This window comes from Pelodiscus sinensis, chromosome 1, assembly GCF_052426305.1.
Source record: "Pelodiscus sinensis isolate ZL-2025 chromosome 1, ASM5242630v1, whole genome shotgun sequence".
Classification (NCBI taxonomy): Eukaryota; Metazoa; Chordata; order Testudines; family Trionychidae; genus Pelodiscus; species Pelodiscus sinensis.
Window position 1 is genome coordinate 63,691,245 of NC_143052.1, and position 25,036 is coordinate 63,716,280.

At 46.6% G+C, this 25,036-nt stretch overlaps 1 protein-coding gene across 2 annotated transcripts in view; it reads left to right on the forward strand.

Annotated features, from left to right (window-relative positions):
* The window catches only part of HMGA2 (high mobility group AT-hook 2), a 210,683-nt gene that overhangs the window by 174,829 nt on the left and 10,818 nt on the right, over positions 1 to 25,036 (forward strand). The gene's annotated exons all lie outside the window — the stretch shown is intronic.

Below are 25,036 nucleotides of genomic sequence, written 5' to 3' on the forward strand. Positions count from 1 at the left end.
TCCCCTCCATTCCCCACATAGGTGGACAGTAGAGGGGGCCATATAGGGTACATCTACACAGCAGAGAACTACCTGCATCAATGAGTATGTGAGTTTGGGTCTACAGACTCAGACTTGCTGGGCCCATACTACTGCAGTAAAAGTAGCCATGAAGAAGTTCCAGCTCAGGCTCTGAAGCCTAAGAGAAGGAGTAAGTTTCAGAACCTGAGCTCTGGCCCAAGCCAGAGCATCCACATGTAGAGCTGCCAGTTTTGGTTGGAAATATTCCTGTAGCTTTAATCACATAACATTGTGGCAGGACGGAACCCCATTGGGACTGTTACCTGATGTGCTGAGACACTGCTGAGCCCGCTTCCCCTGGGCACTCTGAAATCTTGTCTTGTTGAACTTAGCTTGCCAGCCTACTTCAACTGAGATACAGGGACAGGACCACACCCCCATTGCTGGAGACACAGACAGAAATCAGTAAAGTAAGAGGCCTTGTTCCTAGCACTCGAATACACAGCTCTCTCTGGGAGCTGAACCTTAGATAAATCCATCTTATACAAATAGCAATCTATTCAGTGTAACCTCATGAAATCTGCCCACTTTCTCAATGTAAAAAGAGAGATGAACAGGCTCCTTGCTCCCACACGTAGCAATTATTGGGTTTATTTCTAAGCCAAAGTGATTTTATTAAGTATAAAAATAGGATTTAAGTAGTCATAACAGATAGCAGACAGAACAAAGTAGGTAACTAAGCAAAATAAGCAAACAAATGGGGATTATGTTCTTATGTTCTTAAGATAAGTTGATACACTAAAGAAACTAGTTAATGTATAATCTCACCATGGGTTCTAATATCTTCATAGGCCAGACATGCTTCCAGCCTAGGCCCACTTCTTTTCCTCAGCTTAGATTTAGTTGTTTCCAGCAGTCATCTTGGGAGAACTGACAACCAAGATTACCTCACTCCCCACCCTTAAATAGGATTTCCATAAGGCAGGAGTCCTTTTTTCATAGTCTTGACCCCTCCCAGGTTCTCATGGAAAATTATAGAATTCAAGATGGATTCCAGATCAGGTGACACGGTAACATATCTCTGTAACCATTCCTCTGGGCTGACCCACAGGTTCCCAGGAAGGCTAAGCTCATTTACAGTTCATTGTCTCTTGCTGGTGGACCATCAGCACTGTTGCCTGTTGTACATGAAATGTCAGCAGTGGGTGTAGCCCAAAACAGCTAATATGAGATTACAGATACACAGGTCAATATTCCTAACTTAATCTACAAAAATGATACATGCATACAAATGGGATAATGATATTCAGTAAATTACATCCTTTCTCCTGAAATGTTACGAGACGTTTTGTATCAAGCATAACTGAGTTATGACATATTATATCATAGACATATTTTCCTAAAACATATGGAGTATGACATCATCTTTAATTCCTGGAGACTCCACACCAATCTTGAAGGATTGGCAACCACATGTTTTTGCAGCATAGCATGGCATGGGCGCAGAGAGCCCAAGTCTATGAACCTGGGCTCTGAGGCTCCTTGCCATAGGGGGGTGGGCTTAGCAACTAACTCTGCAGGCAAAGGTGGGGAGAGGGGTCCCTCTCTATGGTGAACATTAGAGTTCAGATTTGCATCCTTAGAACTCCCACTTTTAATATCTTGAGTTCTTTATTCAAAACCAGAAATCAAGTAAGGAATATATTTAACATAGATATATGTAGATAATGCTTGATTTCTGAAAGGTGATCTAGGACTAGAACTATAGCTAAAATTCTGTTTACAGATACAGCATAAATATAAATGCCGTTATTTGTATGCACGTTCAACTCAAAAAACTTTTTTTAAACCCCTGGCAGCAGTGGTTTGCCACACATGTACCTTTTAGCCTTTAAATCACAGCAGCTATAATAGGCATTGCTCTGAAAGTACAATGAGCAAAGCCTCTTGCTGTCACTGAGCTCTGTTGCATGGCAGTGAATGTAGACTATCACCATGGGCGCACACTTACAGTACTAAAACAACTCTAATGCTGAAAAGAAAGAGAGGTAGCAATGGGAAAATTGGGAGCTTGACATAATTGGTCTTTGTTCTGTCCAATTGCCTTTCGCTCTTTTCTTTTACATGACTGAATTTTCCTTTAAAGGAGAGGAGTTCAGACTCAGAATTAACAGCAAGAACATGAGCTCATGTGAGCTTCCTAATCTGAGCTGTCTAAGGAAATAGTGATAAATTATATAAACATGGGGACTACATGGAAGTTCATGAGGATAATGTAAATCTTACACTGCATTCAGAGGAATCTCTTCCTTTTCCATCTGTTTCCTTCAAAATACCCTCACAGATGGCTTTTCCATGTGGCAGTCTGGATTAAGTTAGAAGCGTATCTTTTCTTCATCAGCGGGGCTTTGAGAGGTTACGTTCAAGCACTGCCATGTGGTAGTGAGCATGTTGCCACAGTCTGGTTGAATAAGAGAAGCGTAACCCTTGATCAGACTTATCACTGAATACTGTGGTTTGAATTTCTAGAGATGTTCATTCTCAAGGATTTTGGATTAGTATTAGTTTACATCCAGCTGGTAACCTTGTTGCCATCTCAGATGGCACAACTGTTATTTTGCATTTTAAAAGACACAGAAGCAAAAGCAGATATAGCTCCCCTTGTAGTCATAACAGTTCTGTAAATGTCACCATCTCCCAGGTTTTAGGCATCCTCTTGGTCTCAGGCATTCTCTAAATCTCCTTTTATGGACAGCTGCTATCCAGTTCAAGGCCATAACAATGCTGTGATATCATCAAATAGCCACAGAACCCTGAGGATTTCCCATCTTGCAGCTGGTAAATACAACAGCAAGTTCCACTGAGGAGAGATAAGTCCATAGAATCAATGCAAACATGTACATCATATCATCTGTGTGTATTCATGATGGTCACCAAGTAACTTGTATCAAGGGGGAAACACACAAACCACAGTGATCTTGCTCTGGAAAATCTAACAGCAAGTATCAGAAAGTTAAGAGTCTCTGTGTGGAACAGGTGTCTAAAAATCTCAAAAGATGAGAAATCTCAGGTATCTGCTTCAAATATGATTTAGTCACCAGAAAAAAACAAACAGATCTTATAGTAAGATCTACTATATTCTCATTTAAGTGACTTGAAAGTAGGAATAAGAGATCCTCCGGAAAAGGCTTTATTTTCCGGAGAATCACGTCTAGACTGGCGCTTTTCTCCGGATTATCTCCAAGACGGAAAAAAGCGGCAGCCATGTTAATGCAAATACCGCGGGGGATATTTAAATCCCCCGCGGATTTGCCTATTCCAAAGTGCTACATTAGCATCCCTTTTCTGGAAGGGATGCCAGTGTAGACACAGCCGACCTGTTTTATTTTTATCTTTTCTGCACAATAGAAATAGTCTAAAACAAGCTTTTGAAACTGTTAAATGATCCATGGGGGATGAGTGAGGTTTAAAACAGAGGTGTTAGAGTGTCTGGGTCTGATAACTAAATTCAGAAGACAGAACATGAGTCCAAACATATTTTACCAGCAGCTAAGTAGCTTTTTTTTTATCTAATAGAAAATAAATTGCTTAAATTAAAAAAAAAAAGCAAACAAACAACAATAATAACAATACCAGGAAAAGAGCAAAGTATTATTTTTGAATAGGTAAAAAGGGCAAATAAAGTACATGCTTGTATGTGTCTTACTTGCTAAAGAAGGTCCTGATTCAGGAAAGAATACCTGTCATTATTATAGTTAAGTATCAGAGGGGTAGCCGTGTTAGTCTGAATCTGCAAAAGCGGTGAGGAGTCCTGTGGCACCTTATAGACTAACTGAAGTGTAGGAGCATAAGCTTTCGTGGGCAAAGACCTACTTCATCAGATGCATCTGACGAAGTAGGTCTTTGCCCACGAAAGCTTATGCTCCTACACTTCAGTTAGTCTATAAGGTGCCACAGGACTCCTCGCCATTATTATAGTTAAGCACATGTTTAAGTGTTTTCCTGAATTGGAGTCTAAACTTTGTTTCAGCAACTTGAAACCTGCAAGATGCTGCCTGCCCCTTTGCAAGGAATGGCATGCCTTTCATTGACTCCACATTATTTAGTGTGACACAAGTTGAATCCTCTAGGGCTGTGTCCAGACTCAGGGGGTTTTTCGAAAAAAAGTAGCCTTTTTTCGAAAAAACGTCACCTGCGTCTAGACTGCAGCCGCGTTCTTTCGAAATTAAATCGAAAGAACGCGGCTTTTCTTTCGACGGCGGTAAACCTCATTTCACGAGGAAGAACGCCTTTTTTCGAAAGTGCTCTTTCGAAAAAAGGTGTTCTTGAATGCCAACAGGGCTTTTTAGAAAGAGAGCATCCAGACTCACTCGCTGCTTTCTTTCGAAAAAGCAGCTTGCTTTTTCGAAAGTTCCGCTTGCAGTCTAGACGCTCTTTTTTGAAAGAGGCTTTTTCGAAAGTATCTTTCGAAAAAGCCTCTTTCGAAAGAGGCTTGCAGTCTAGACATAGCCCAAGGGATGAAACCCATTGGACTTCATTCATCTTCCCACTGATTTCAAGGGGCTGTGGATCTATCCATTAGGATACGTCTGCACTAGCCCCCTAGATCAATCTAGGGAGGCTAATGAGGGCGACCGGAATTGCAAATCAAGCCCGGGATTTAAATATCCCGCGCTTGATTTGCATGTTCTGGGCCGGTCGCCATTTTAGAAATTGACTAGCCCGAAGTAACTGCCTGAGTCTACATGCGGTAGTGAAACGGACTTCCGATTTAAAGCCCCTAATTCAAATTAGGTGATAAACCTCACTGCAGGAGGAGTACCACCTAATTCGATTTAGGGCTTTAAATCGGAAGCCCGTTTCACTGCCATATGTAGACGTGGGCAGTTACTTCGGGCTAGTCAAGGTTGTGAGACCTTTGCCTAGTGACTCATCCGCTGTCCTACTGGGCCGTGCTACAAATAGCCACCAGTGGAGGTCACCAACAGCCTACTGCCCAAGCCTAGCCACCAGCAAGGCACCTCCACTACGCCACAGTTATCCCCCCTCCGAGAGCAAACTGAGCAGGGTCACTCCGCTTGTAGCCTAGGGAAATTCAGGTCCCCTGCCCGGCAAAGCTGCTGCGGGGACATTGGTGCTCCCCTTGGCTCGGGCCAGCCGTGGCAATGCCCTGCAGAAGCCAGCTCCCCCCATCCGGTTGCTGCACAGCTCCGGGGGGACCGGCACGGGCCTGTCTTCTGTGGCCGTACCAGCCCTTCCACTGCCCTTGAGCTCTGGCCAGGGTCACTCTGGCCGGGGCCATGAGCTCAGCAAGCCTTCCCCGGAAAGCCAGGATGACCTCCACCCCCAACTCTCCATCCAGGGAGGTCTCCCCCTCCCAGAACTCTCTCAGCAAGCCTGAGGGTCCTTTCCCCCTTTGCACCCCAGCTCAGTCCGGGAGAGCCTGGCAGCCTCTTGGGGTGCCTCCCTGTGTGCAGACAGCAGGTGGGGCAGGTACTCATCCCAGTCCTGCAGGTGCCGGTGCATGAAGACCTCCAGCATCTGCTTCAGAGTCCCCTGGAACCTCCTCACCAGCTCGCTGGGCCGGGCGCCATATGCTGGGGCCCAGGTGAGCCAGGCCCCGTGCTTCTCCCACAAGCACCGGAGCAGGGCCAACATGAAGTGGGATCTCTGATCCATGAGGACCCCCTGAGGGAATCCCACCCTGCTGAAAATGGCCAGCAGCGCATCTGCCACCATGTCTGCCTCGATAGAGGGCAGAGCTATGGCCTTGGGGCAGTTGGTAGCCGTATCCACGACTACCAAGATGTAGTTGTTCCCCGTCCGGGTCGCCTGGCCGACAGGCCCCACTATCTCTATTGCTGCCTTCCAGAACCGCACCTCTATGCGGGGTAGAGGTCTCCAAGAAGCTTTCCTCCCATCTTGGGCCTTCCCCACCCTCTGGCAGAGTCGCAAGACCAGCAGTACCACTGCACGGCCGCAAATATCCCCGGCCAGTAGAAGTATTGGAGCAGCCTCTGCTGGGTGCGCCGGATCCCCCAATGCCCAGCAAATGGGACGTCATGGGCCAGATACAGCAGCTTGGGTATCTGGCCGCTGGAGCCCCCATATCTCCACCTTCTCTGGGGGGAGCCATTCCCGGTACAGGAATCCCCGCTCCCACAGGAATCTCTCCTGGCAGCCTTTCCTCAGGGTTGAGCCATGCCGAAGCCAGCCCGGTCCCTCAGCATCTGTAGGGAGGGGTCTGCCTGCACCACAGCCTGGAATTCAGCCACTGGGGCACGGATTGGGACCTGTTCCCCACCCTTGCCCAGGGCCAGAGTCCCAGCCTTGCCGGACCCTGTGTCTGCTGGGATGGGGCCCTGAGGGCCCTGCAGGGAGTCCTTCCCTGGATCAAAGTTGCCAGCCCCTCATTGGCTCTGGCTACGGGTGGGGACCAGGGCCCTGTGGGGTCCTTCTGGCTACTCCTCTAGGTCACCCCCCATCAGCACCTCCATGGGCAAGTGCCAGTGCACCCCCACTTCCTTGGGGCCCTCCTTGGCCCCCCATTTCAGATGCACCCGGGCTATGGGCACCTTAAACAGGGTCCTGTCTATGCCCCTCAGGGTTAGCTGAGTGTTGGGCATCATGTGATCTGGGGCTACTACCTCGGGCCAGGCCAGCATCACATCCGTCCCCCTGTCCCAGTAGCCCGTCACCTCCCTTCTGTCCACCTGCAGGGGCACGAGGCACTCACTCCACAGGGGCTGCCTTGCCCCCACTCGGTACATGGAGAAATCCGCCTCCCGAGGGTCAGACCTCCCAGGGAAGGTGCACTGAGCATTCTTCCCCCCACTCTGAGCTGAGTGTTGCCTGCTGGCTCCTGCCTTTGGGGCAGCCTGCCCTTCCCCCTGTTCCAGCCAGTTACCCCTGGAAAGTCCCATGTCATAGGACCTGTCCTTGTGCCCAGTGCACTGAGCCCTCTTGTGGCCTCTTTGTCCACAGTGATGGCAGGTTAGGTCCTGCGGGCCCTTTTGGGCCAGCTCTGCCCAAATCCTGGCTGGTTCTCTGGGGCACAGATGGCCGGTCCTTGTCTCTTGGGCTCGCCTCATAGGTGACTCTCTCCATTGCTCAGCTGAGAACCGGTCTCTGCGCAATTCCCTTTCTCTCTGGGACTCCCGTTCACACCCAGACCAGTTCTCTGTGAACTCATCCGCCAGCCTCCCAGCTTCCTGGGGGTTCTCTGGTCTTCGGTCCTTGAGCCACAGCCTAAGGCTGGGTGTGCACACTTCATAGAACTGTTCCATCATGATCAGCTTAAGCAGGTCCTCTGAGGTCTGGGCTCCGACCTCGGACACCCACTTGCGGCAGTATTGCGCCAGGCGGGAGGCCATATCCACATAGGTCTCCCATGGCCCCTTCTGCACCCCCCGGAACTTCCTCCTTTATGCTTCTGGATCAGCCCGAACTTGTGCAGTAGGACCTCCTTGACTCGTTTGTAATCACCTGGCTGTAGGTCCTCCAGCTGACAGAGCACTCCGGCAGACTCCTGGTTCAGTGCAGAGATAAGCTCTTGCAGCCAGTCAGCTGGGGGGACTCGTTGCAGTTCACAGGCCCTGTCAAAGGAGCTGAGGAACCCGTCCATGTCTCCCACGTCCTTCAGTTGGGCCATCACGAGCTTCTCCAAGCGACTGGCCACCTTGGGGCCCCTCCCCACTCAGTGCAGCCGGGGCCCCGCCGCTTCTCCAGTCTGCCATGGCCAGCTCATGCTGTCGCTGCTCTCTACGGTCCCGGCGCTCCTTCTCTCGGTCCTGTACTTCCAATTTCTTTATCCGCAGCTGGATCTCCAGCTGCCACAGCTCCACTGCGCTGGCCTCTGCCCTGGATGAACTGCGGCTGGCAAGGCTTCCCTGAGAGGCTGTCCCATCTCCCTGGCAGGCTTCAGTCCTCCGCCCCCTCTGGGAGCCTGAGACACTACCGGGGGGGGGGGAGGGTCTGGCTGCTCCCCACTGGGACAGGATCCCGGCCCTGTGACTGGTCATTCTGTTCCAGCCGGGCAATCAGCTGGGCCTTGGTTGCTTTTCCTACAGACAGGCCCCTCTTTCTGCACAGCCTCACAAGGTCTGCCTTCAGGAGTCGGGCATAGGCCATCTCCCCACCGATCCCCATGATTTATAAAGTGTAGACTCACCAGTCTAGTGCTGTAGCGCCCCACGATTCCCAGGGACCACTTCACTCTGTCTCCAGCATGCCTGGCTCTAAGGCCCTTGCTTCTACTGCGCCTTGACACTCTCTGCTGGACGCTCCATCCACAGGGTGCAGTGCATCCCACTTCTAACACCAGTGTGACGGTGCGTTGGGGTTTCCCTTCTCCTGCACCCCCGTAGTGGCATGAACAGACCCCACCAGCCAGTAGAATAGAGGGAGTTTATTGCTTCTCCAGGATACAGCACAGCATAGATGTAATCCGATTACAGGGCCCTTGAGATGGGGGAGACTGGGCCCCTAAATCCCAGCCCCCTTGCTTAGGCTGCTTCCTCCATGATTCCAGACAGAAACTAAACTCTCTTCCAGCCCTGCCCCCCAGCCAGGGGTTGGACCTGCCTTCCTCCCTTTGTCTCTCTCCCTAGGAGGCAATTTGTCGGACAAGTTGTGAGACCTTTGCCTAGTGACTCATCCACTGTCCTGCTGGGCCATGCTACAAATAGCCACCAGTGGAGGTCACTCGCTGCCCAACCCAAGCTTACCACGTGTACAGACTAACTCAGCTACCCCCTGAAGCTTTTAAATTTTGGTTTGTTTCTGGTGAAAGTTCATGATATTTTAATCAATTGTTAAAATTGAAATTATATTTGAAATCATCATCAAACATTTTTGTTCACCCAAAATGCAGCTCTCTGTGAACAAAATTATTCTATAATAGTTTTGGATATGATTTTGATTAAAAAATCTTAAATTTTACAGACTTTCATGGAAAATGGGTCAAGTTTGAAACTGTTTTTCCATGTTTGACCAGTTCAAATGTTTATACTTAAAGTAACTCTAAACATTGTTTGGCATAAAACAAATCCAAATTAAAGTAAGAACAGGTAGATGAATTGCAGAATCTGATAAAAAAAAAGAGGTGGCATTGTTCTTCACTGTGAAAGAAGAAAATCAGTTTTAATTTACATTTGCTTTCCTGCCTGACAGTGCAGCACAGGCTGAGTGCTTACGCCTGGTCTATAGTACAAACTTTTTGAAAATAAATAGTCAACATAGCTGTACCAATAAAAGCCTTGATGTAGACACAACTATTGCTGACAGAAAAATACTTCTGTTAACATAGTTAATTAGAGAAACAAGGTTGGTGAGGTCATATCTTTATTGATGTTGGCGAGAGCTGGTCCAGTAAAAGATATGACCTCCCGCCACTTGTCTTTCTAATGTCCTGGGACTGACATGACTACCACACTGAATAGCTAAGTCATTCTGGGAGATGGTGTAGCTATGCTGGCAGAAGAGCTCTTTTTGTTGGTTTCCACTGGTTCTACACTAAAGGGTTCTGTTAGCATAGCTGTACCACCCTAGCTATACCAACCCAGGCTTTGTAATATAGACAAGCCCTTGGAGCCAATTCCGTCACATGATGACAATGTAGCATTCTGGGTTGTGATTTTTATAGGAAGATGTGGCAAGAAAATATTGCCATGATAGGGTACCTCAGAATTTGCTGTGATGAGCAAGAAAAACCCCCCACAAGGACAGATTTTGAGATTTCTGGAAGCATGACAAAAGACATCTGTTGAGAAAAAAAAATAAGCAAGTAACGATTAGCAGTTTAGTGATTTTGTAAACAGATATAGCAATAAACTAAACTGTATTAAAGAACTAGGGTTTAGAAGAGGAAATCAGATGTTTTCTGAAAGGGAGTTTCTTGTTGTTTATATGACTTCACTTCTGAGCAGAATCTAAAGAATGTTACTCAGATCTGGGCTCTTTGTAGATCCCCAAACTGATCTAAGATTCAGATTTCCTTTATTCTAAATATTTTATGTCATTTTTGTTTATTTTGTAACTATATTGAGTGAAATTTCAGAGGCTGCTGCTTCCCAGAAACTCCTCTTTAAATGGATTAAACAAGCCAACTGAGATTTTATGTGGCCAAGAAGAAGGGGGAGAGGGTTATTATCTTTAAAAAAAGAACATTGTGAGGTTAATCACCTTTTTAAAAGTCCCAAATCAAAAGACCAATCTCAATAGCTCAGGTCCTGTTTGTAAAGTGATTTGAAGATAAAAATAACTGGTTAAGTACTAAGCATTATTATTATTCTACTATTTTGCATTTAAATGGTGCTTTTTATCATAAAGCACTTACCAGTTGAATCAATGTACTACACTGGAAATGCAGGTACCTCTTGGTCAGAGGATGATAACCAATGAGCCAGTATAAGTACAGCTCTATACATTCAAATTCACCTTTATAAGAACTGGCATTGATCATGGCTAATTTGAACATTTTTCTTTGTGAAACTTATTGAAAACACCTATGATAAAAGCATTAAAGGGTTTACTTAGCATTTTCACTGTTTTATCAATCATATAGAGTGCACCAAGCACATCTTTATAAAGCAAATTACAAATGCATGCACACATCATGACCCGCTCCCTCAAAGCATTTTCCTAACCCTACTCCAAGTGCATAGTCCAAGAAACTAGATTGTGCTCTGCAGGGGAGTTTTTGTGAGGGGAAGGGAAATATCTTCCCTAGACTGTTAAACAGCCTTAGGACTGGAGTATCCATTTCACTGCTGGCTCCCCTTTGGGTATGTCTACACTACCCCACTAGTTCGAACTAGCGGGGTAATGTAGGCATACCGCAATTGCAAACGAAGCCCGGGATTTGAATTTCCTGGGCTTCATTTGCATAAGCCGGGCGCCGCCATTTTTAAATGCCGGCTAGTTCGGACCCCGTGCCGCACGGCTACACGCGGCACGAACTAGGTAGTTCGAACTAGGCTTCCTAGTTCGAACTACCGTTACTCCTCATTCCACGAGGAGTAACGGTAGTTCGAACTAGGAAGCCTAGTTCGAACTACCTAGTTCGTGCCGCGTGTAGCCGTGCGGCACGGGGTCCGAACTAGCCGGCATTTAAAAATGGCGGCGCCCGGCTTATGCAAATGAAGCCCAGGAAATTCAAATCCCGGGCTTCGTTTGCAATTGCGGTATGCCTACATTACCCTCCTATTTCGAAATAGGAGGGTAGTGTAGACATACCCTTTGAGAGGGAAAGAAAGATCATCTTGTGGTTCAAGGGAATTAGGTCTCCAAGCACTTTTGAAAGTCTTACAAGATACCTGTTTTCACCTTTAGATGCCTGATTACCTTGACAAGTCTGGTCCTTAGTCTTTCTGGACCACATCCTCCATGGTATATATGTGCTTGACTTCTTTGAAATCAGTGGGAGTTAGACACCTACATATCTTTGGGAACCATGCATAAGCAATGTATGGCTCCAGCAATTGGGGAGGCTGGTGCAAGCACCGGAAACTCAGCCGACTTCTGGACCATGGCCTTGGCCCCATCCACACACTCAGCCTTCTCATAAGAACGGTCATACTGGGTCAGACCAAAGGTCCATCTAGTCCAGTATCTTGTCCTCCAACAGTGGCCAATGCCAAGTGCCCCAGAGGGAATGAACAGAACAGGTAATCATCAAGGCTATGTCTACACTATAGAGTTTTTGTGAAAAAAGGCCGTTTTTCTGCAAAAACTCACAGAGCGTCTACACCTCAAACGCATTTTTGCACAAGAGAATCGAAAGAACAGAGGGCTTTTTGTGCAATTGGTATTCCTCGAGGAAGAATGCCTTTTTGCGATAAGAGTTCTTTCGCAAAAAGACATGTGTAGACGGGGAAAAGGGGGCTTTTGCACAGAAAGAGGTAAAAGCACAGGTGCCCTGGGCTACGTCTAGACTGCAAGCCTCTTTCGAAAAAGAGTGTCTAGACTGCAAGCAGTACTTTCGAAAAAGCAAGCAGTCTGGATGTTCTCTTTCGAAAAAGCCCTGTTTGCATTCAAGGATGCCTTTTTTCGAAAGAGCACTTTCGAAAAAAGGCGTTCTTCCTCGTGAAATGAGGAGTACCGCCGTCGAAAGAAAAGCCGCGTTCTTTCGATTTAATTTCAAAAGAACGTGGCTGTAGTCTAGACGCAGGTGAAGTTTTTTCGAAAAAAGGCTACTTTTTTCGAAAAAAACCCTGCAGTCTAGACACAGCCCTGGTGGCCATTCTGTGCATACCAATCAGTGCTTACTTTTGAGAGAGGGTCCATGCAGTCTGGACGCTCTTTTGCGCAAGAAGTTTTTGCGGAAGATCTCTTCTGACAAAAGCTTCTTGCACAAAAAGCCTGCAGTCTAGACGTAGCCCAAGTTATCCATCCCCTGTCACCCATTTCCAGCTTCTGACAAACAGAGGCTAGGGTCACCATTCCTATCCATCCTGGCTAATAGCCATTGATGGGCCTAACCTCCATGAATTTATCTAATTCTTTTCTGAACCCTGCAAATCCTTTCCGTGAGGTTCCATGCATACTCCATTCACACTCTGTTTCAGGTCCTGCTCATGCTAGGCCTCCTCCCTCAACGCTTCCTCCCCCAAGGCCTCCCACCACTCATCAACTCCTTCCTCTCCTCTATTCCCTGTGACCTCCCTCCCCAAGTTCCTCTCCCTCTCCTGAGTGGTGAGGCATGAGGCACAAGGAGGTGAAGGGACCAGGCAAGCAGCAGGGAGTGGGGATCTTGGGGGTAGGGTATAGGGGAAAGGAGGATGTCAAGACTCAGGGTATGTCTACACTAGCCACCCTAGTTCGAACTAGGGAGGCTAATGTAGTCATTCGAACTTGCAAATGAAGCCCAGGATTAAAATATTCCGGGCTTTATTTGCATGTTCCCGGGCGTCGCTATTTTTAAATGCCCGGTAGTTTGGACTCCCTGCCCGCGGCTACATGCGGCACGGGCTAGGTAGTTCGAATTAAAGCTCCTAATTCAAACTACCGTTACTCCTCATTGCAGGGTGGCTAGAGTAGACATACCCTCAGTGAGTAGCGAGAGGGGCCATCATGGAGAAAAGAAGTGAAGGAGGGGAGAGACTCAGCAAGCAGTAGGAGGTGGGAGCCTCTTAGGAGAGATGAGGATAGACTCAACGCAGCTGGCAGCGAGGGCCTTGGTGGAGATCAGAGACAGTAAGGGTACGTCTAAATTACATGGCTCCGTCGACAGAGCCATGTAGATTTGTTGTTTTGGCAAAGGCAAATGAAGCCGCGATTTAAATGATCGCGGCTTCATTTACATTTACATGGCTGCCACGCTGAGCCGACAAACAGCTGATCAGCTGTTTGTCCGCTCAGCGCGCTAGTCTGGACGCTCCCCTGCCGACATCAAAGCCCTTTGTCGGCAGCCCCGGTAGACCTCGTCCCACGAGGAATAACGGGGCTGCCGACAAAGGGCTTTGATGTCGGCAGGGGAGCGTCCAGACTAGCGCGCTGAGCGGACAAACAGCTGATCAGCTGTTTGTCGGCTCAGCGCGGCAGCCATGTAAATTTAAATGAAGCCGCGATCATTTAAATCGCGGCTTCATTTGCCTTTGCCTATGTGTCTAATCTACATGCCTCTGACGACAGAGGCATGTAGTCTAGACACAGCCTAAGAGGTGGAGCTCAGATGGGGTCAAAGGCAAATAGCAGAGAGGGCATTGGTGGTGGAGTGCAGGCAGAGCCACCACACACCCAGCCCAGGGGTCTGTGTTTTCAAAGGCCGTGGATCGGTGTCTGCATTACAGGTGAGGCTTAGCCTCCTTTGGCCAATTATACCCACCTCCTGTAGGATCTGGGGCTCTGCTCTCCCAACTGTATAACTGGGGAAAAGATAGTGCTTCCCTCCCGCCGCAGGAAGTAGTGGAAATAAATACACTAGTTATTTGATCAAGGGTTGTAAAGCGTTCAGGGACAGAGCCTCACAGGTATTTAGGTACCTAACCCCTTTTATACTTTAGTGCCCAAATACCTTTAAAAAGCTATCCGGTGAGTACAATGCTTAATTTTCTCTCATGCTGTGACAGCAAAGAGGACACTGAAAGTGTTATGCACCTCCATGATGTATTGTTCAGAACCAATTTGGATGTGTTATGAGGTAGAATGCCTGAAAGAGAAAACAGACAGAACTATGTAGCACTTTAAAGAATAACAAGATGGTTTATTAGGCGATGAGCTTTCGTGGGCCAGACCCACTTCCTCAGATCATATTGATCAATATGATCCGAGGAAGTGGGTCTGGCCCATGAAAGCTCATCACCTAATAAACCATCTTGTTATTCTTTAAAGTGCTACATATTCCTGTTTTTTGTTTCAGCTAGACCAGACTAACATGGCTGCATCTCTGTCACTATTCTGAAAGAGACAAGTGTCTGTTGATGCCAGACAGCCATAATGTTTGAAGTCTTTGAGAAGGTCTTTTCTATCCGCCTTCCATTAGGTACTATGATGTTAGGAAACAAATAAGTAGATATGCTAGATACATGCCAAGGAGTAGTCAGTGGATTAATTGTCTTATCCCGCTCCTGAAGCGTTCTTTGAAGAAGGCATATTTCCTGTGCAGGCATCCCTCTCACTCAGAGCCTTCCTAAAAGAACAATAGAAGACCAAAAATGGCTCCTAGCACAACCCAGAATGGGGCATCTTTAATATAGAACAATCCCAAAGAAGAAAGAACATATTATTTTTTAAATACACGTATATGAAAATAAAATAATTTAATACTTTGAAATGAGGCTTCAAACAGATTGCAGCCTACCATTTAGATGCTGAATAACAGTCACACCATCACATTACTCTTGCCTAGGCAAGCAATGCATTTGCAGATGAGAATCCCAAGGTGGACTACATTACCTTCTTGGGTTCCTTCTAGCCTTTAATTTCTATGACTCTTAAGTGCCATAATTTCTGGGTGCCCAACTTGAGACATCTTAGAGGGGCCTGATTGCAAGAAATTTTGAGCATTCTTTCTAAAATCAGACCTCTTGCATAACTGACGTTATTCTGAAATAGCAAAGAGCGTGTCTACACTGCAAACCATTATTTCCAAATAATGGCAAGCTGGAGGACTTCTTACTCTAACTCCTGTAACCCTCATTTTACGAGAAGTAAGGGAAGTTGAAGGAAGACAGTTCTTCCTTCGACTTCCTGCTATGTAGACAGCTCCAAAAGCCAAAATAAGCTATTTCAACTTAAGCTACACAATTGACATAGCTCAAGTTGTGTAGCTTAATTTGACTTTTGCCCTGCAGTGTAGACATGCCCATAGGGATTCCAGCAGTCAGTTGCCACCTCTCACTGTCCAGTGCAGCGGCACATTAGCCCTCTGGCCTAGACATACTTGAACCTCTTCCAAGTTATTAAAGTTAAAAACTAAAAAGAAATACCATGAATTCAAAAGTAGGGTTGTCTAAAGAGTCTTTGGCAGGATGCCACCCTTCTGCTCATGGCTTGTCTTCGTTTAGCCAGTTAGTTGTGTTCCTGCCTTCAGTTGTCCCTAGGGTTGCCAGGTGTCCGGTATTCACCCCAACAGTCCGGTATTTGCGGGCTCTGTCCGGTAAAAAAAACAAACAGAAAATACCTGACATATGAAATGTCCAGTATTTCCTGTTTCCCTCGGACGGAAGCCTGGGGGGACAATATTTCCCGCCACGTCTGGCAGGGCCGGAGAAGTGAGGAGTGTGGCAGAGTCGTAGTGAAGGGGGGCAGGAAGGGACACTTGCTGGGCACCACGCTAAGGGGGCGCCAAGCTGGCCCACATGACCAGCAGAGACCCGGGAGCTGGCCATGTGATGCCTCCCTCTACACCCGTGGTCACCAACAGGTCGATCGCGAGGCCTCGACCAGTCGATCGCAAAGCATCCTGTCTGCCCCGCCCCCATTTCCCTCCCACCCCCGAGAAGTCCCAGGTTATGTCTACACTACAAAGTTAGTTCGAACTAACGGATGTTAGTTCGAACTAACTTTAATAGGCGCTACACTAGCGCTCCGCTAGTTCGAATTTAATTCGAACTAGCGGAGCGCTTAGTTCGAACTAGGTAAACCTCATTTTACGAGGATTAAGCTTAGTTCGAACTACCTAGTTCGAATTAAGGGCTGTGTAGACCCTTAATTCGAACTAGTGGAAGGCTAAGGCTTCCCAGGTTTCCCTGGTGGTCACTCTGGCCAACACCAGGGAAACTCTATGCCCCCCTCCCGGCCCCGGAGCCCTTAAAAGGGCACGGGCTGGCTACGGTGCCCATGCCAGGTGCAAGCCTGCCAGTCACCCACCCAATGCCCCCCAGCCCTCCCCCTCTTCCCAGGACCAGGCTGGCGGCTGCCGGGAGCTTGCCCGGGACCGCAAGAGGCGGGCACCCGCCTGGGCTATTGCGGACATCGTGGACCTTGTCCACGATCTCCACACTAGGCACAGGAAAGTGGCCGGCTTGGGCAGGAGAGCTGCCAGCCTGGCCACCCAGGAGCAGGTGTGCATGAAAATCAAGGGGGTCCACTGAGACCCCCGACCCTGAGCCCTGAGCTTACAATGGCCGTCCTGGGTCAGACCAAAGGTCCATATAGCCCAGTAACCTGTCTGCCGACAGCGGCCAACCCTACGGTCCCTGGAGGGGATGGACGGAGGACAATGACCAAGCCATTTGTCTCGTGCCATCCCTCTCCAGCCTTCCACAAACTTTGGGCAGGGACACCAATCCTACCCCCTGGCTAATAGCACTCCATGGACCCAACCTCCATGACTTGATCTCACTTCCGTTTAAACTCTGTTCTAGTTCTAGCCTTCACAGCCTCCTGCAGCAAGGAGTTCCACAGGTTGACTCTTTGCTTTGTGAAGAACAACTTTCTGTTACTAGTTTGAAGCCTGCTACCCATTCCTTTCCTTTGGTGTCCTCTAGTCCTTCTTTATGGGAACTAATTAAGAACTTTTCTGGATGCACCCTCTCCACCCAACTCCTGCTTTTAGAGACCTCTATCCTGTCCCCCCCTCCGTCTCCTCTTTTCTAAGCTGAGAAGTCCCAGTCTCTTTAGCCTCTCTTCATATGGGACCTGTTCCCAATCCCTGATCATTGTAGTTGCCCTCCCGTCTCCCAGCCTCTCTCTTCCCCTCTCCCACCTCCTTTTCCCAGTCTCCCCCAGTTTTGTTCAATAAAGAGAGATTCTATTTTTTAACACAATTGTCCTTTATTTTGTACATCAAGAAAAGGGGCTAGGGAAGGGTAAGTGGAAGGAGGTGAGGGAGGAATGGGGCACGCGCCCCCGATTGGGAGGACTGGGCTGGCTCTGTGGGCTTCTGGGGGTGGAAGCTCTCCTGCAGCCCCCCAATTGTCCCCTCTCCCCAGATGGCAGCCTGCGGCAAGTGCAGCCGGTCTGATGGCCGAGTGGTGTGATGTGCCCAGTGTGGGTACTCCGGGCACTCCAAGCCAGGACTGGTTTTCAAGCAGGGAACCCCTGAGAACTGTTTGTCCGGGGTGGGGGTTGGGACCCTTTAAGCACAGCCCTCGGCTAGCCTGAGACAGCATCTCCACGCTCTAAGTCCTCCTGTGATGCCCTGCCGGCACTGCTTCCGGCCATCCTTAAGCCCGGTTCAGGGTCCACTTAATGTGGACATGCTAGTTCGAATTAGCAAAACGCTAATTCGAACTAGTTTTTAGTTCTAGACGCGTTAGTTCGAATTAGCTTAGTTCGAATTAACTAATTCGAACTAAGTTAGTTTGAATTAGCGCTGTAGTGTAGACATAGCCCCACTGCCTACCTCAAGTGAAAATGGAGGTAGTGTCGGCTTCCTGGGAATGGACAGAAGTCTCACAGCTTAGCACTACTTCTGGCGATTCCAGAAGTGCGCTAGCTGCTCTGCCGGGTGTACTGCGGGAGGGAGCATCGGCTCCCTGCACCGCACAGGAGGGGTGAGTCAGCCCGGGGGAGGCACGCGGGGCTTCCCTGCGCCGAGGGGGTCAGCCCCGGGGCAGTCAAGTGCTGGGCTTCCCTGCGCCACAGGGGGCGGGGGGTCAGCCCCGGGGCAGGCACAAACTGGTTTCCCTCTGGGGGAGGGAAATCCTGAGAGGAGGCAGATGCAGGGGACTCTCTGCCTCCACTGGCACCCCACTCCCTACTCCCCAGACCTCACTCCCCAGCCACAGAACTCTGTCCCCACTCCCCTGTCCCCAGCTACAGAACACTGTTCCCACTCCCCGAACACTGTCCCCACTCCCGTCCCCAGCCACAAAACTCTGTCCCCACTCCCCTGTCCCCAGCCATGGAATTCTGTCTCCACTCCCCTGTCCCCAGCTACAGAATTCTGTCCTCACTCCCCTGTTCCCAGCTACAGAACTCTGTCCCTATTCCCGTCCCCACTCCCCGAACTCTGTCCCCACTGGCACCCTGTCCCCTGCTGCAGAACCCTGTCCTCTGCCCTCCCAGCACCCTGTTCCCTCTTCCCTGCACCCAGCCGCAGAACTCTGTCCCCACAAAATGTATAATTATAAATGCTTCATTTTAGATTTAAATATCATGAATAAAAAACAGACCATTTATTTCAAAACTATAAACACGTGATTTTAATTTTATATATCGCATAATTTAAAAATAAACTGTTTATTAGAGTGTGTAAGTAAGGGCTGGGGATAGCAAGTGATTGACAGGAGGAGAATAGAGAGGGCGGGGCTTCAAGGAAGGAGCGGGGTGGTAGATCTTTGCCTGTTCTGAGATTTAAAAAGTGATCTTGGGTGTAAAAAGGTTGGAGACCACTGGTCTATCTGATAGAGGCAGCAAGGAGGGTGGAATAGACTAGGTGACTAGACTATCTGATAAGCATTTGCTTATCGGATAGTCGAGTAGTCGACAAGTCCTTAACATCCTTACTGTAGTTATAAACACAAAGTCATATTTTCAAAAGCACCTGAGTGCAAGCAGCTTTGGTCCCTTGAAAAGTCAAACTACTGTTTAAATGATCCCAGTGTTTAACAGTCACAGTGTATTGCCTTAATACTACTTGCCGTACCTTAACCCTGCTTATGGCACTTGAGTCTCAGAATCTGAAGAAGAGGAAGGAAAACAGCATGAAAAGTCATTCCTAAACTTGCTGAATTTTTGGTTATAAGGCTGTTGAAGAATGGTATTGTATGATTCTGACCTCTGGTTTTGAGGATTATCTGCCACTCCTCAGCCATGGGGAAAACGAAATAAATAAAAAACAAATAACCCACATTCTGCCTGAATTTTCATCTCTAATTTCCCACAGTGTGTTATGTCTGACAGTTACCAATGGCTGATCTCACAGGCAGGATTAGTAGGGGTAAGAGGGAAAGGGATGGAAAGAAAGCACTGGGACCCAGGAGATCTACAGACAAGGTAGTGAATGGGGTTTTTTCAGGGGTGTGCAATATTTTTTTGCCGGGGGTCTCTTAAAAATTTCTGAAGTAGCCTCAGGCTGCACCGAAAGGGGCGGAGCCTCGAGCGGAAGGGGCAGGGCTGGGATACTTCTGGGTTCCCCACCCCCAGACCATGATTGGCCTTTGCCCTCCCACCCCCCCCTTCCCGCTAGGTGCCCATGCCCCTGGCTGGGAGGAGACTTCCACGCTGCCCCGCCCCCAGGCGAATCAGGGTGGGCGAGTGCACAAAGTCTTCTCCCACACTGCCAGGAGTGCGCTGCACTTCTAAGTGCCACGTACTCCTCACAGGGCAGGGCCAGGGTGGAGGAAACTTTGCACACTGCCCTCGCCCCCAGGCCTTACTTGGCCTGTGGGCAAGGGAGCGGCAGGGCCTCTGCAGACCGAATCCACCTGCTTGGTGGGCCCTTTTCCCCAGCCCTGGGTTTTTTCCTCCCTATTTTGAAGCACTTTCAGGTAGGAATAAGAGATCCTCCGGAAAAGGGCTTTATTCCGGAGGATCGCGCCAGTCTAGACACTTTTTTCCGGCTTTTCCCCAAGCCGGAAAAAAAGCGGTGGACATGTTTATTTAAATCTGCGGGGGATATTTAAATCCCCCGCGGATTTCCCTATTCTGACTTACCTGATTTGCATCCCTTTTCCGGAATTTGTGGCCAGTCTAGACGTAGCCAAAAAGTTGGTTCATGCGCCATGAAGAAGAGGTCCATACTTTATTGCCTATCCACCAGACTACTCAGAGATATTCAAGAAGTTGAAAAATCTTTAAATGCATGGCTGTAAATCCTTTAGAAGTTGAACATATTAAGATGACAAGAAGAGTATGTCATTAAACCATAACTACCCTTTTTTGGATTACCAGGTATTTGTAGATTTATTAGCAAGATGGCTTAAATTTAGAGATATATTTTTACCCTGCAGCACTTCGTAATAAAATAGAAACAGAATGTTTTGAAGTGAAAAAGAGAGGAAAAATGGGACTTCTTATTAAATGTTCTCTGATTTTGTGTTCTTTTGCCTGCACAAAGAGGTGCTCCGTGGTTATACAATCAGTAAAGCTTGCAAGGAAACCATTTCCATTACCCCATTTCACTCAGGAGTCCTCTTTGCCCTGCCTTTCACTACAGACCTGCTGTTTAGTCTGAAACTGAAAATTAAACCCAGAACTTCGGCTCTCAAAGTTAAATACTCTGCTTTACTGCCAGCACATAGCCTCACCAGTGTCTGTGTGGTAAGATTTAGCATTAAGCTTTTCAAACATTTTAAAAATGATTTTACAAGTCTGTTAGGCTTTAGTGTTTTCTTCTGTCATTGATTTTGTTTGTTTATTTATTTATTTAAGAACCAAATCATTTAGATTTATTATACTCAAAGGTCTTGCATGAAATTTGTTGAACCAAGTCAGAAGACTTTCTTTCAGAAATATGGTTCTTATTTTGAGAGCTTTTCTGAGCACTCTTGGGGGAAGGTAGAGCCACATTTGTTAAACTCTTCCTTTCATGAGTGAAAACGAAGAGCAAACGAGTAAGATTTAGAAACTAATAATAAAAAAAAGTTCTCCAACTTAACCTTCCCCCTCCCTCAAAGAATGTGCTTGTTATGCCCCTTGTAGCAGCCTTCATTTTCTTTGTAAAGTAGATTATGTAAAGGACTGAGTTGTTCAGTGTTTCGAAGCCTTCATGACTAACACTCATAACAATGTCACTGTGCACTTCCACTTTGAAAGGCTCTTTTATCTTACTTTCCTGAAGCCTCTGTCCAATGGATAAGCATGCTTGATCAGGAAGCTGCAGCTTGGCCTTCCCACATGGTTTGGCCCTAATGAGGTGTGTGCAGCTCTTGGCTACAGTTTTCCAATCTCTTTCTTATTATTTTAAAGCGGCAGCTTTGAGGTCTAAACAAGTTTTAGCTCTTGGCAAAACCTTTCAGCTGTGTTTCAAATGCTAGTTATGAATACACATAATATAAATTTGGCTACTCAGAAAAATCATTGTTGCCACCTGTCTGTAAATGAATGATAATGCTGTTGTTAAAAAGGAACGATCAGGATTTGAATGTCATTGGACACTACTTAGCAGTCTTCAACAAGCAACTGCTCTTTTGAGAAATTAAAACAATAAATATCTCTCCTTATCGTTTTATGCCTTTTTGTAACAGGAGACCTAGGTATATGATTGGTGCCTCTTCTTTCCTGTTCAAAACAAATACTACCGATACATCTACACTGCAATTAAAAACCTACAACTGACATGTGCCAGCTGACTCAGGCTAAGGAGCTCAGACTAAGAGGCTGTTTAAATGAGGTGCAGACATTTGGACTTAGACTAGGACTCTGTGAGGGGAAAGGATTTCAGACCTCTGGCTGCAGCAAGTGTCCAAATGTCTATACTGCAATTAAACAGCCCCTTTGCCTGAGCCCCTGAGCCAAAGTAAGGTGCCTTGAGCCAACAACGGGTTTTTAATTACAGCATAGGCATATCTCCCTAAGGAGATTCTCACTTCCATGAGATAGGTGATCATGATATTAGGCTTGGGTAAAACATGTCATGGTTTTCAACCCACACCTCTATTCTGAATTGTCCTGTCCTTTTCTTTTATTTTATGGCATTTTATACCTATCAAAAATGAAAACATTGCTGTAACACAGATTGTAATTAAACAGGTGGGGTTAATGTACAGAAATATATGCTGTTTCGTACATGAGTCTTTAGGAGCTCTTGAGTGGTATTATAACTTATATCATTTCCATCTGCATTGACAGCAGCATCTCTCTGGAACTACCAGTCTCTACTAACATCAGGAGGAAAAGTTTATGCCAAGGCCTGTAATTTGTCAGACTAGTGCACTGGCCGAAATACTAGGAATTACTGAGCAATGTGCTTGTTAATATATTATTATTATTATTATTATTATTATTATTATTATTATTATTATTATTATTATTATTATTATTATTATTATATTTATATTGTTTTTAGCACCCCAAACCCATCACAGTCAGGCCTCATTTTACTGTGTGCTGTGAAAACGTACAGTAAATTATAGTCCCTGACTGAAAGGTCTTATAGTCAAAAAGACAAATTGTAGAAGCTAGTTGCAAACCCTTGGGGTTTGCCAGACTGCCACAAGGTTATATAAGATCACGCTACTGATTCAACCAACATGCATCAAGAATGCTTCCTTTCTTTAATATTTTATTTCACTCCTGTGTAACCTGGTTTTGGCTTTTAGCATGTGAACTCTCTAGGTCAGAGTGTATCACTTTATCTGTGTTTGTATAGCCCCCAAGATTTCTGCAGGCAGGATTTGTCCCAAGGTAAATGCTATACAGAATATATGCTTGAACTCTGCTCTAAGCAAAAAGTCCTGTGACCAGTTGTTAAAGCATTCAATTTTGCCAGTTGACAGCTTATACTATGATTCTAGATGAGCCCAAATTTTCAAGGTATTCAGGTAACACTCTGCTCAGGCCATGTTTATGCTTCATGGAAGATTGACACTGCTGCAGTTGATCTTCCAGGGTTCAGTTTAGCGGATCTAGTAAAGACCTGCTAAATCGAACTCAGAGGGTGCCCCCATCAGCACTGGTACTCCTGCTCCTCATGAGGAGTAGGGGAAGCCAACAGAAGCATTTGCGCTCATCGACCTCCCGCTGGGTGGACAGTGCGGAAACGTGATTTAAGATATGTCAACTCCAGTTATGTAATTAACCTAGCTGGAATTGAGTATCTTAATTCAACCTTCTGCTGTAGCATAAACCGAGCCTCTGTTTCAGGGCCTTAACTGACTAAGTCTCATTTTCAGAAATGAACGAGGTGCTTAGTAGTCTAAGTCTGGGATCTTTTTGCCCTTTATTTTTAAAGTCCAGTCCCCTTTTGAAATATATTTTCCTGAATTTCCGTTAATAAAGTTCATGCCCACAGTGAAGATGGAGTCATAGAGTTTCCTGGTGAAAGAGGTTCCATGCTGTTGTTTGCTAAAATGCAGATCAGTCTGTTCCTGCTCCAAAAAATGTCAGCTTCAAAGGCAATTTCTAGTCTACTTTGATGACACCTGGCTAAAGGCATCAGCTTGTCCTTTGTAAGAAACAGGTTTTTCCTTTCCCCAGACTTGTGTTCACAATTTTATATATAATGTTGCTGCACATATTTCACTATAATATGACCAATGAGATATTGGTTTTCAATAGGGATGTAAAAGAGTGGTCAAGTTGACTACTCGCATTCCCACCTCCCCCTTGCTGCCTCTTTATCAGCAACAGGAAGGGGGGGGGGGAGCAGGAGCCGGTGCTCGGGGTGCTGGCTTACAGGAGCTGGGGGGAGCCAGCTGGTTCTTACTACTTTTAAAAGGCAGCTTAAATCAGGTCTGGGACTACCCTTACTTATACCTCTGCAATTTAAATGTAGTAGGAGCCAGGCTGCCTGCATCCCTGGCTCCTACTGCATTTAAACTGTAGAACTACAGCAAGGCCCCTTGTCAACTAACCATATACTCAATACAAATTGTATCGAGTACACAATTAGTCAATTCCCTCTTCTTAACATCCTTAGTTTTGAAATGATACCTTACAAGGCATATTCTATGCGAAGACTATAACAATAGCATGTAGGGCGTGAGTACAGGATGCATTTGGTCACAGTAAGATATGACTCAGTGTGAGTAAATATGGCAGAATCTGGCTTATAACCTTTGTATATGTGCATTACATTTATGCACCAGATTTTATCATAGGTTTTCTGTGTATTCAACTCTTATTTGAGTACAGGAGGCCACCAACTTGCAACCGCCCAAGTTTCGAACCCCTGCACCTACAACCATTTTTGTAAGTGCGGAAGGGGCTAAAAAAAAACCAGCTTATGTCCTCGGCCTGCATTTACGTCCTCGCCCCACATGGCGCCTGTCGTAAATAAGGGTTTAAGCCCCTGACTTGTGGCACTTCCCCCGGAACCAATCATGTTGCAAGTCAGGGGCCTCCTGTATTAATTGAGTATTTATTAAACCTGTTACATTTGTAAGAGTCACCATTCTTAAATATCTTTACTGTATTAACTGTTTAAAGCCAGATCCTACCCATTTATTACATGGGTTCACATTTGGGTCATCTCTTCATTTACTAGAGAATCAACATTCTGGTGACTGATCTTTCAGTGTTCAATTTAGCGGGTCTAGTAAAGACCTGCTAAATCAAACAATGTCAGCAGTGGTGCTGCTCGCTATTACAAGGAGTAAGGGAAGTCAATGGAAGCATTTTTCCCGTCGATCTCCTGCTGTGGAGATGGCGCCTTAGTCTCCACTCACCTTCTCCAGCGGCTCCTGTTACAACCCTGCTTTGCCATCCATGTAATTCCAGAGGAGTTAGCAACAGACAATTGTCTACAATTCAGAAGCTTATTGTTTCTACAATTCTCTTTGGCATATCAGTTTAAATTCTCTCCATCGGGGCCTTACAATCACAGTCAGAGAAAGCTGTATAAATAACAAAATAATTTAATTTTTAACAAAAGCCCTGGCAGATTCAAAGGATGAATACTTATCATTGCTAGAATAGTGCCAAAACCTTAGTACCAACATCCAACAAGTTTCCTGAATCAAAGATAATTAACCTTGAAGTAGTAACA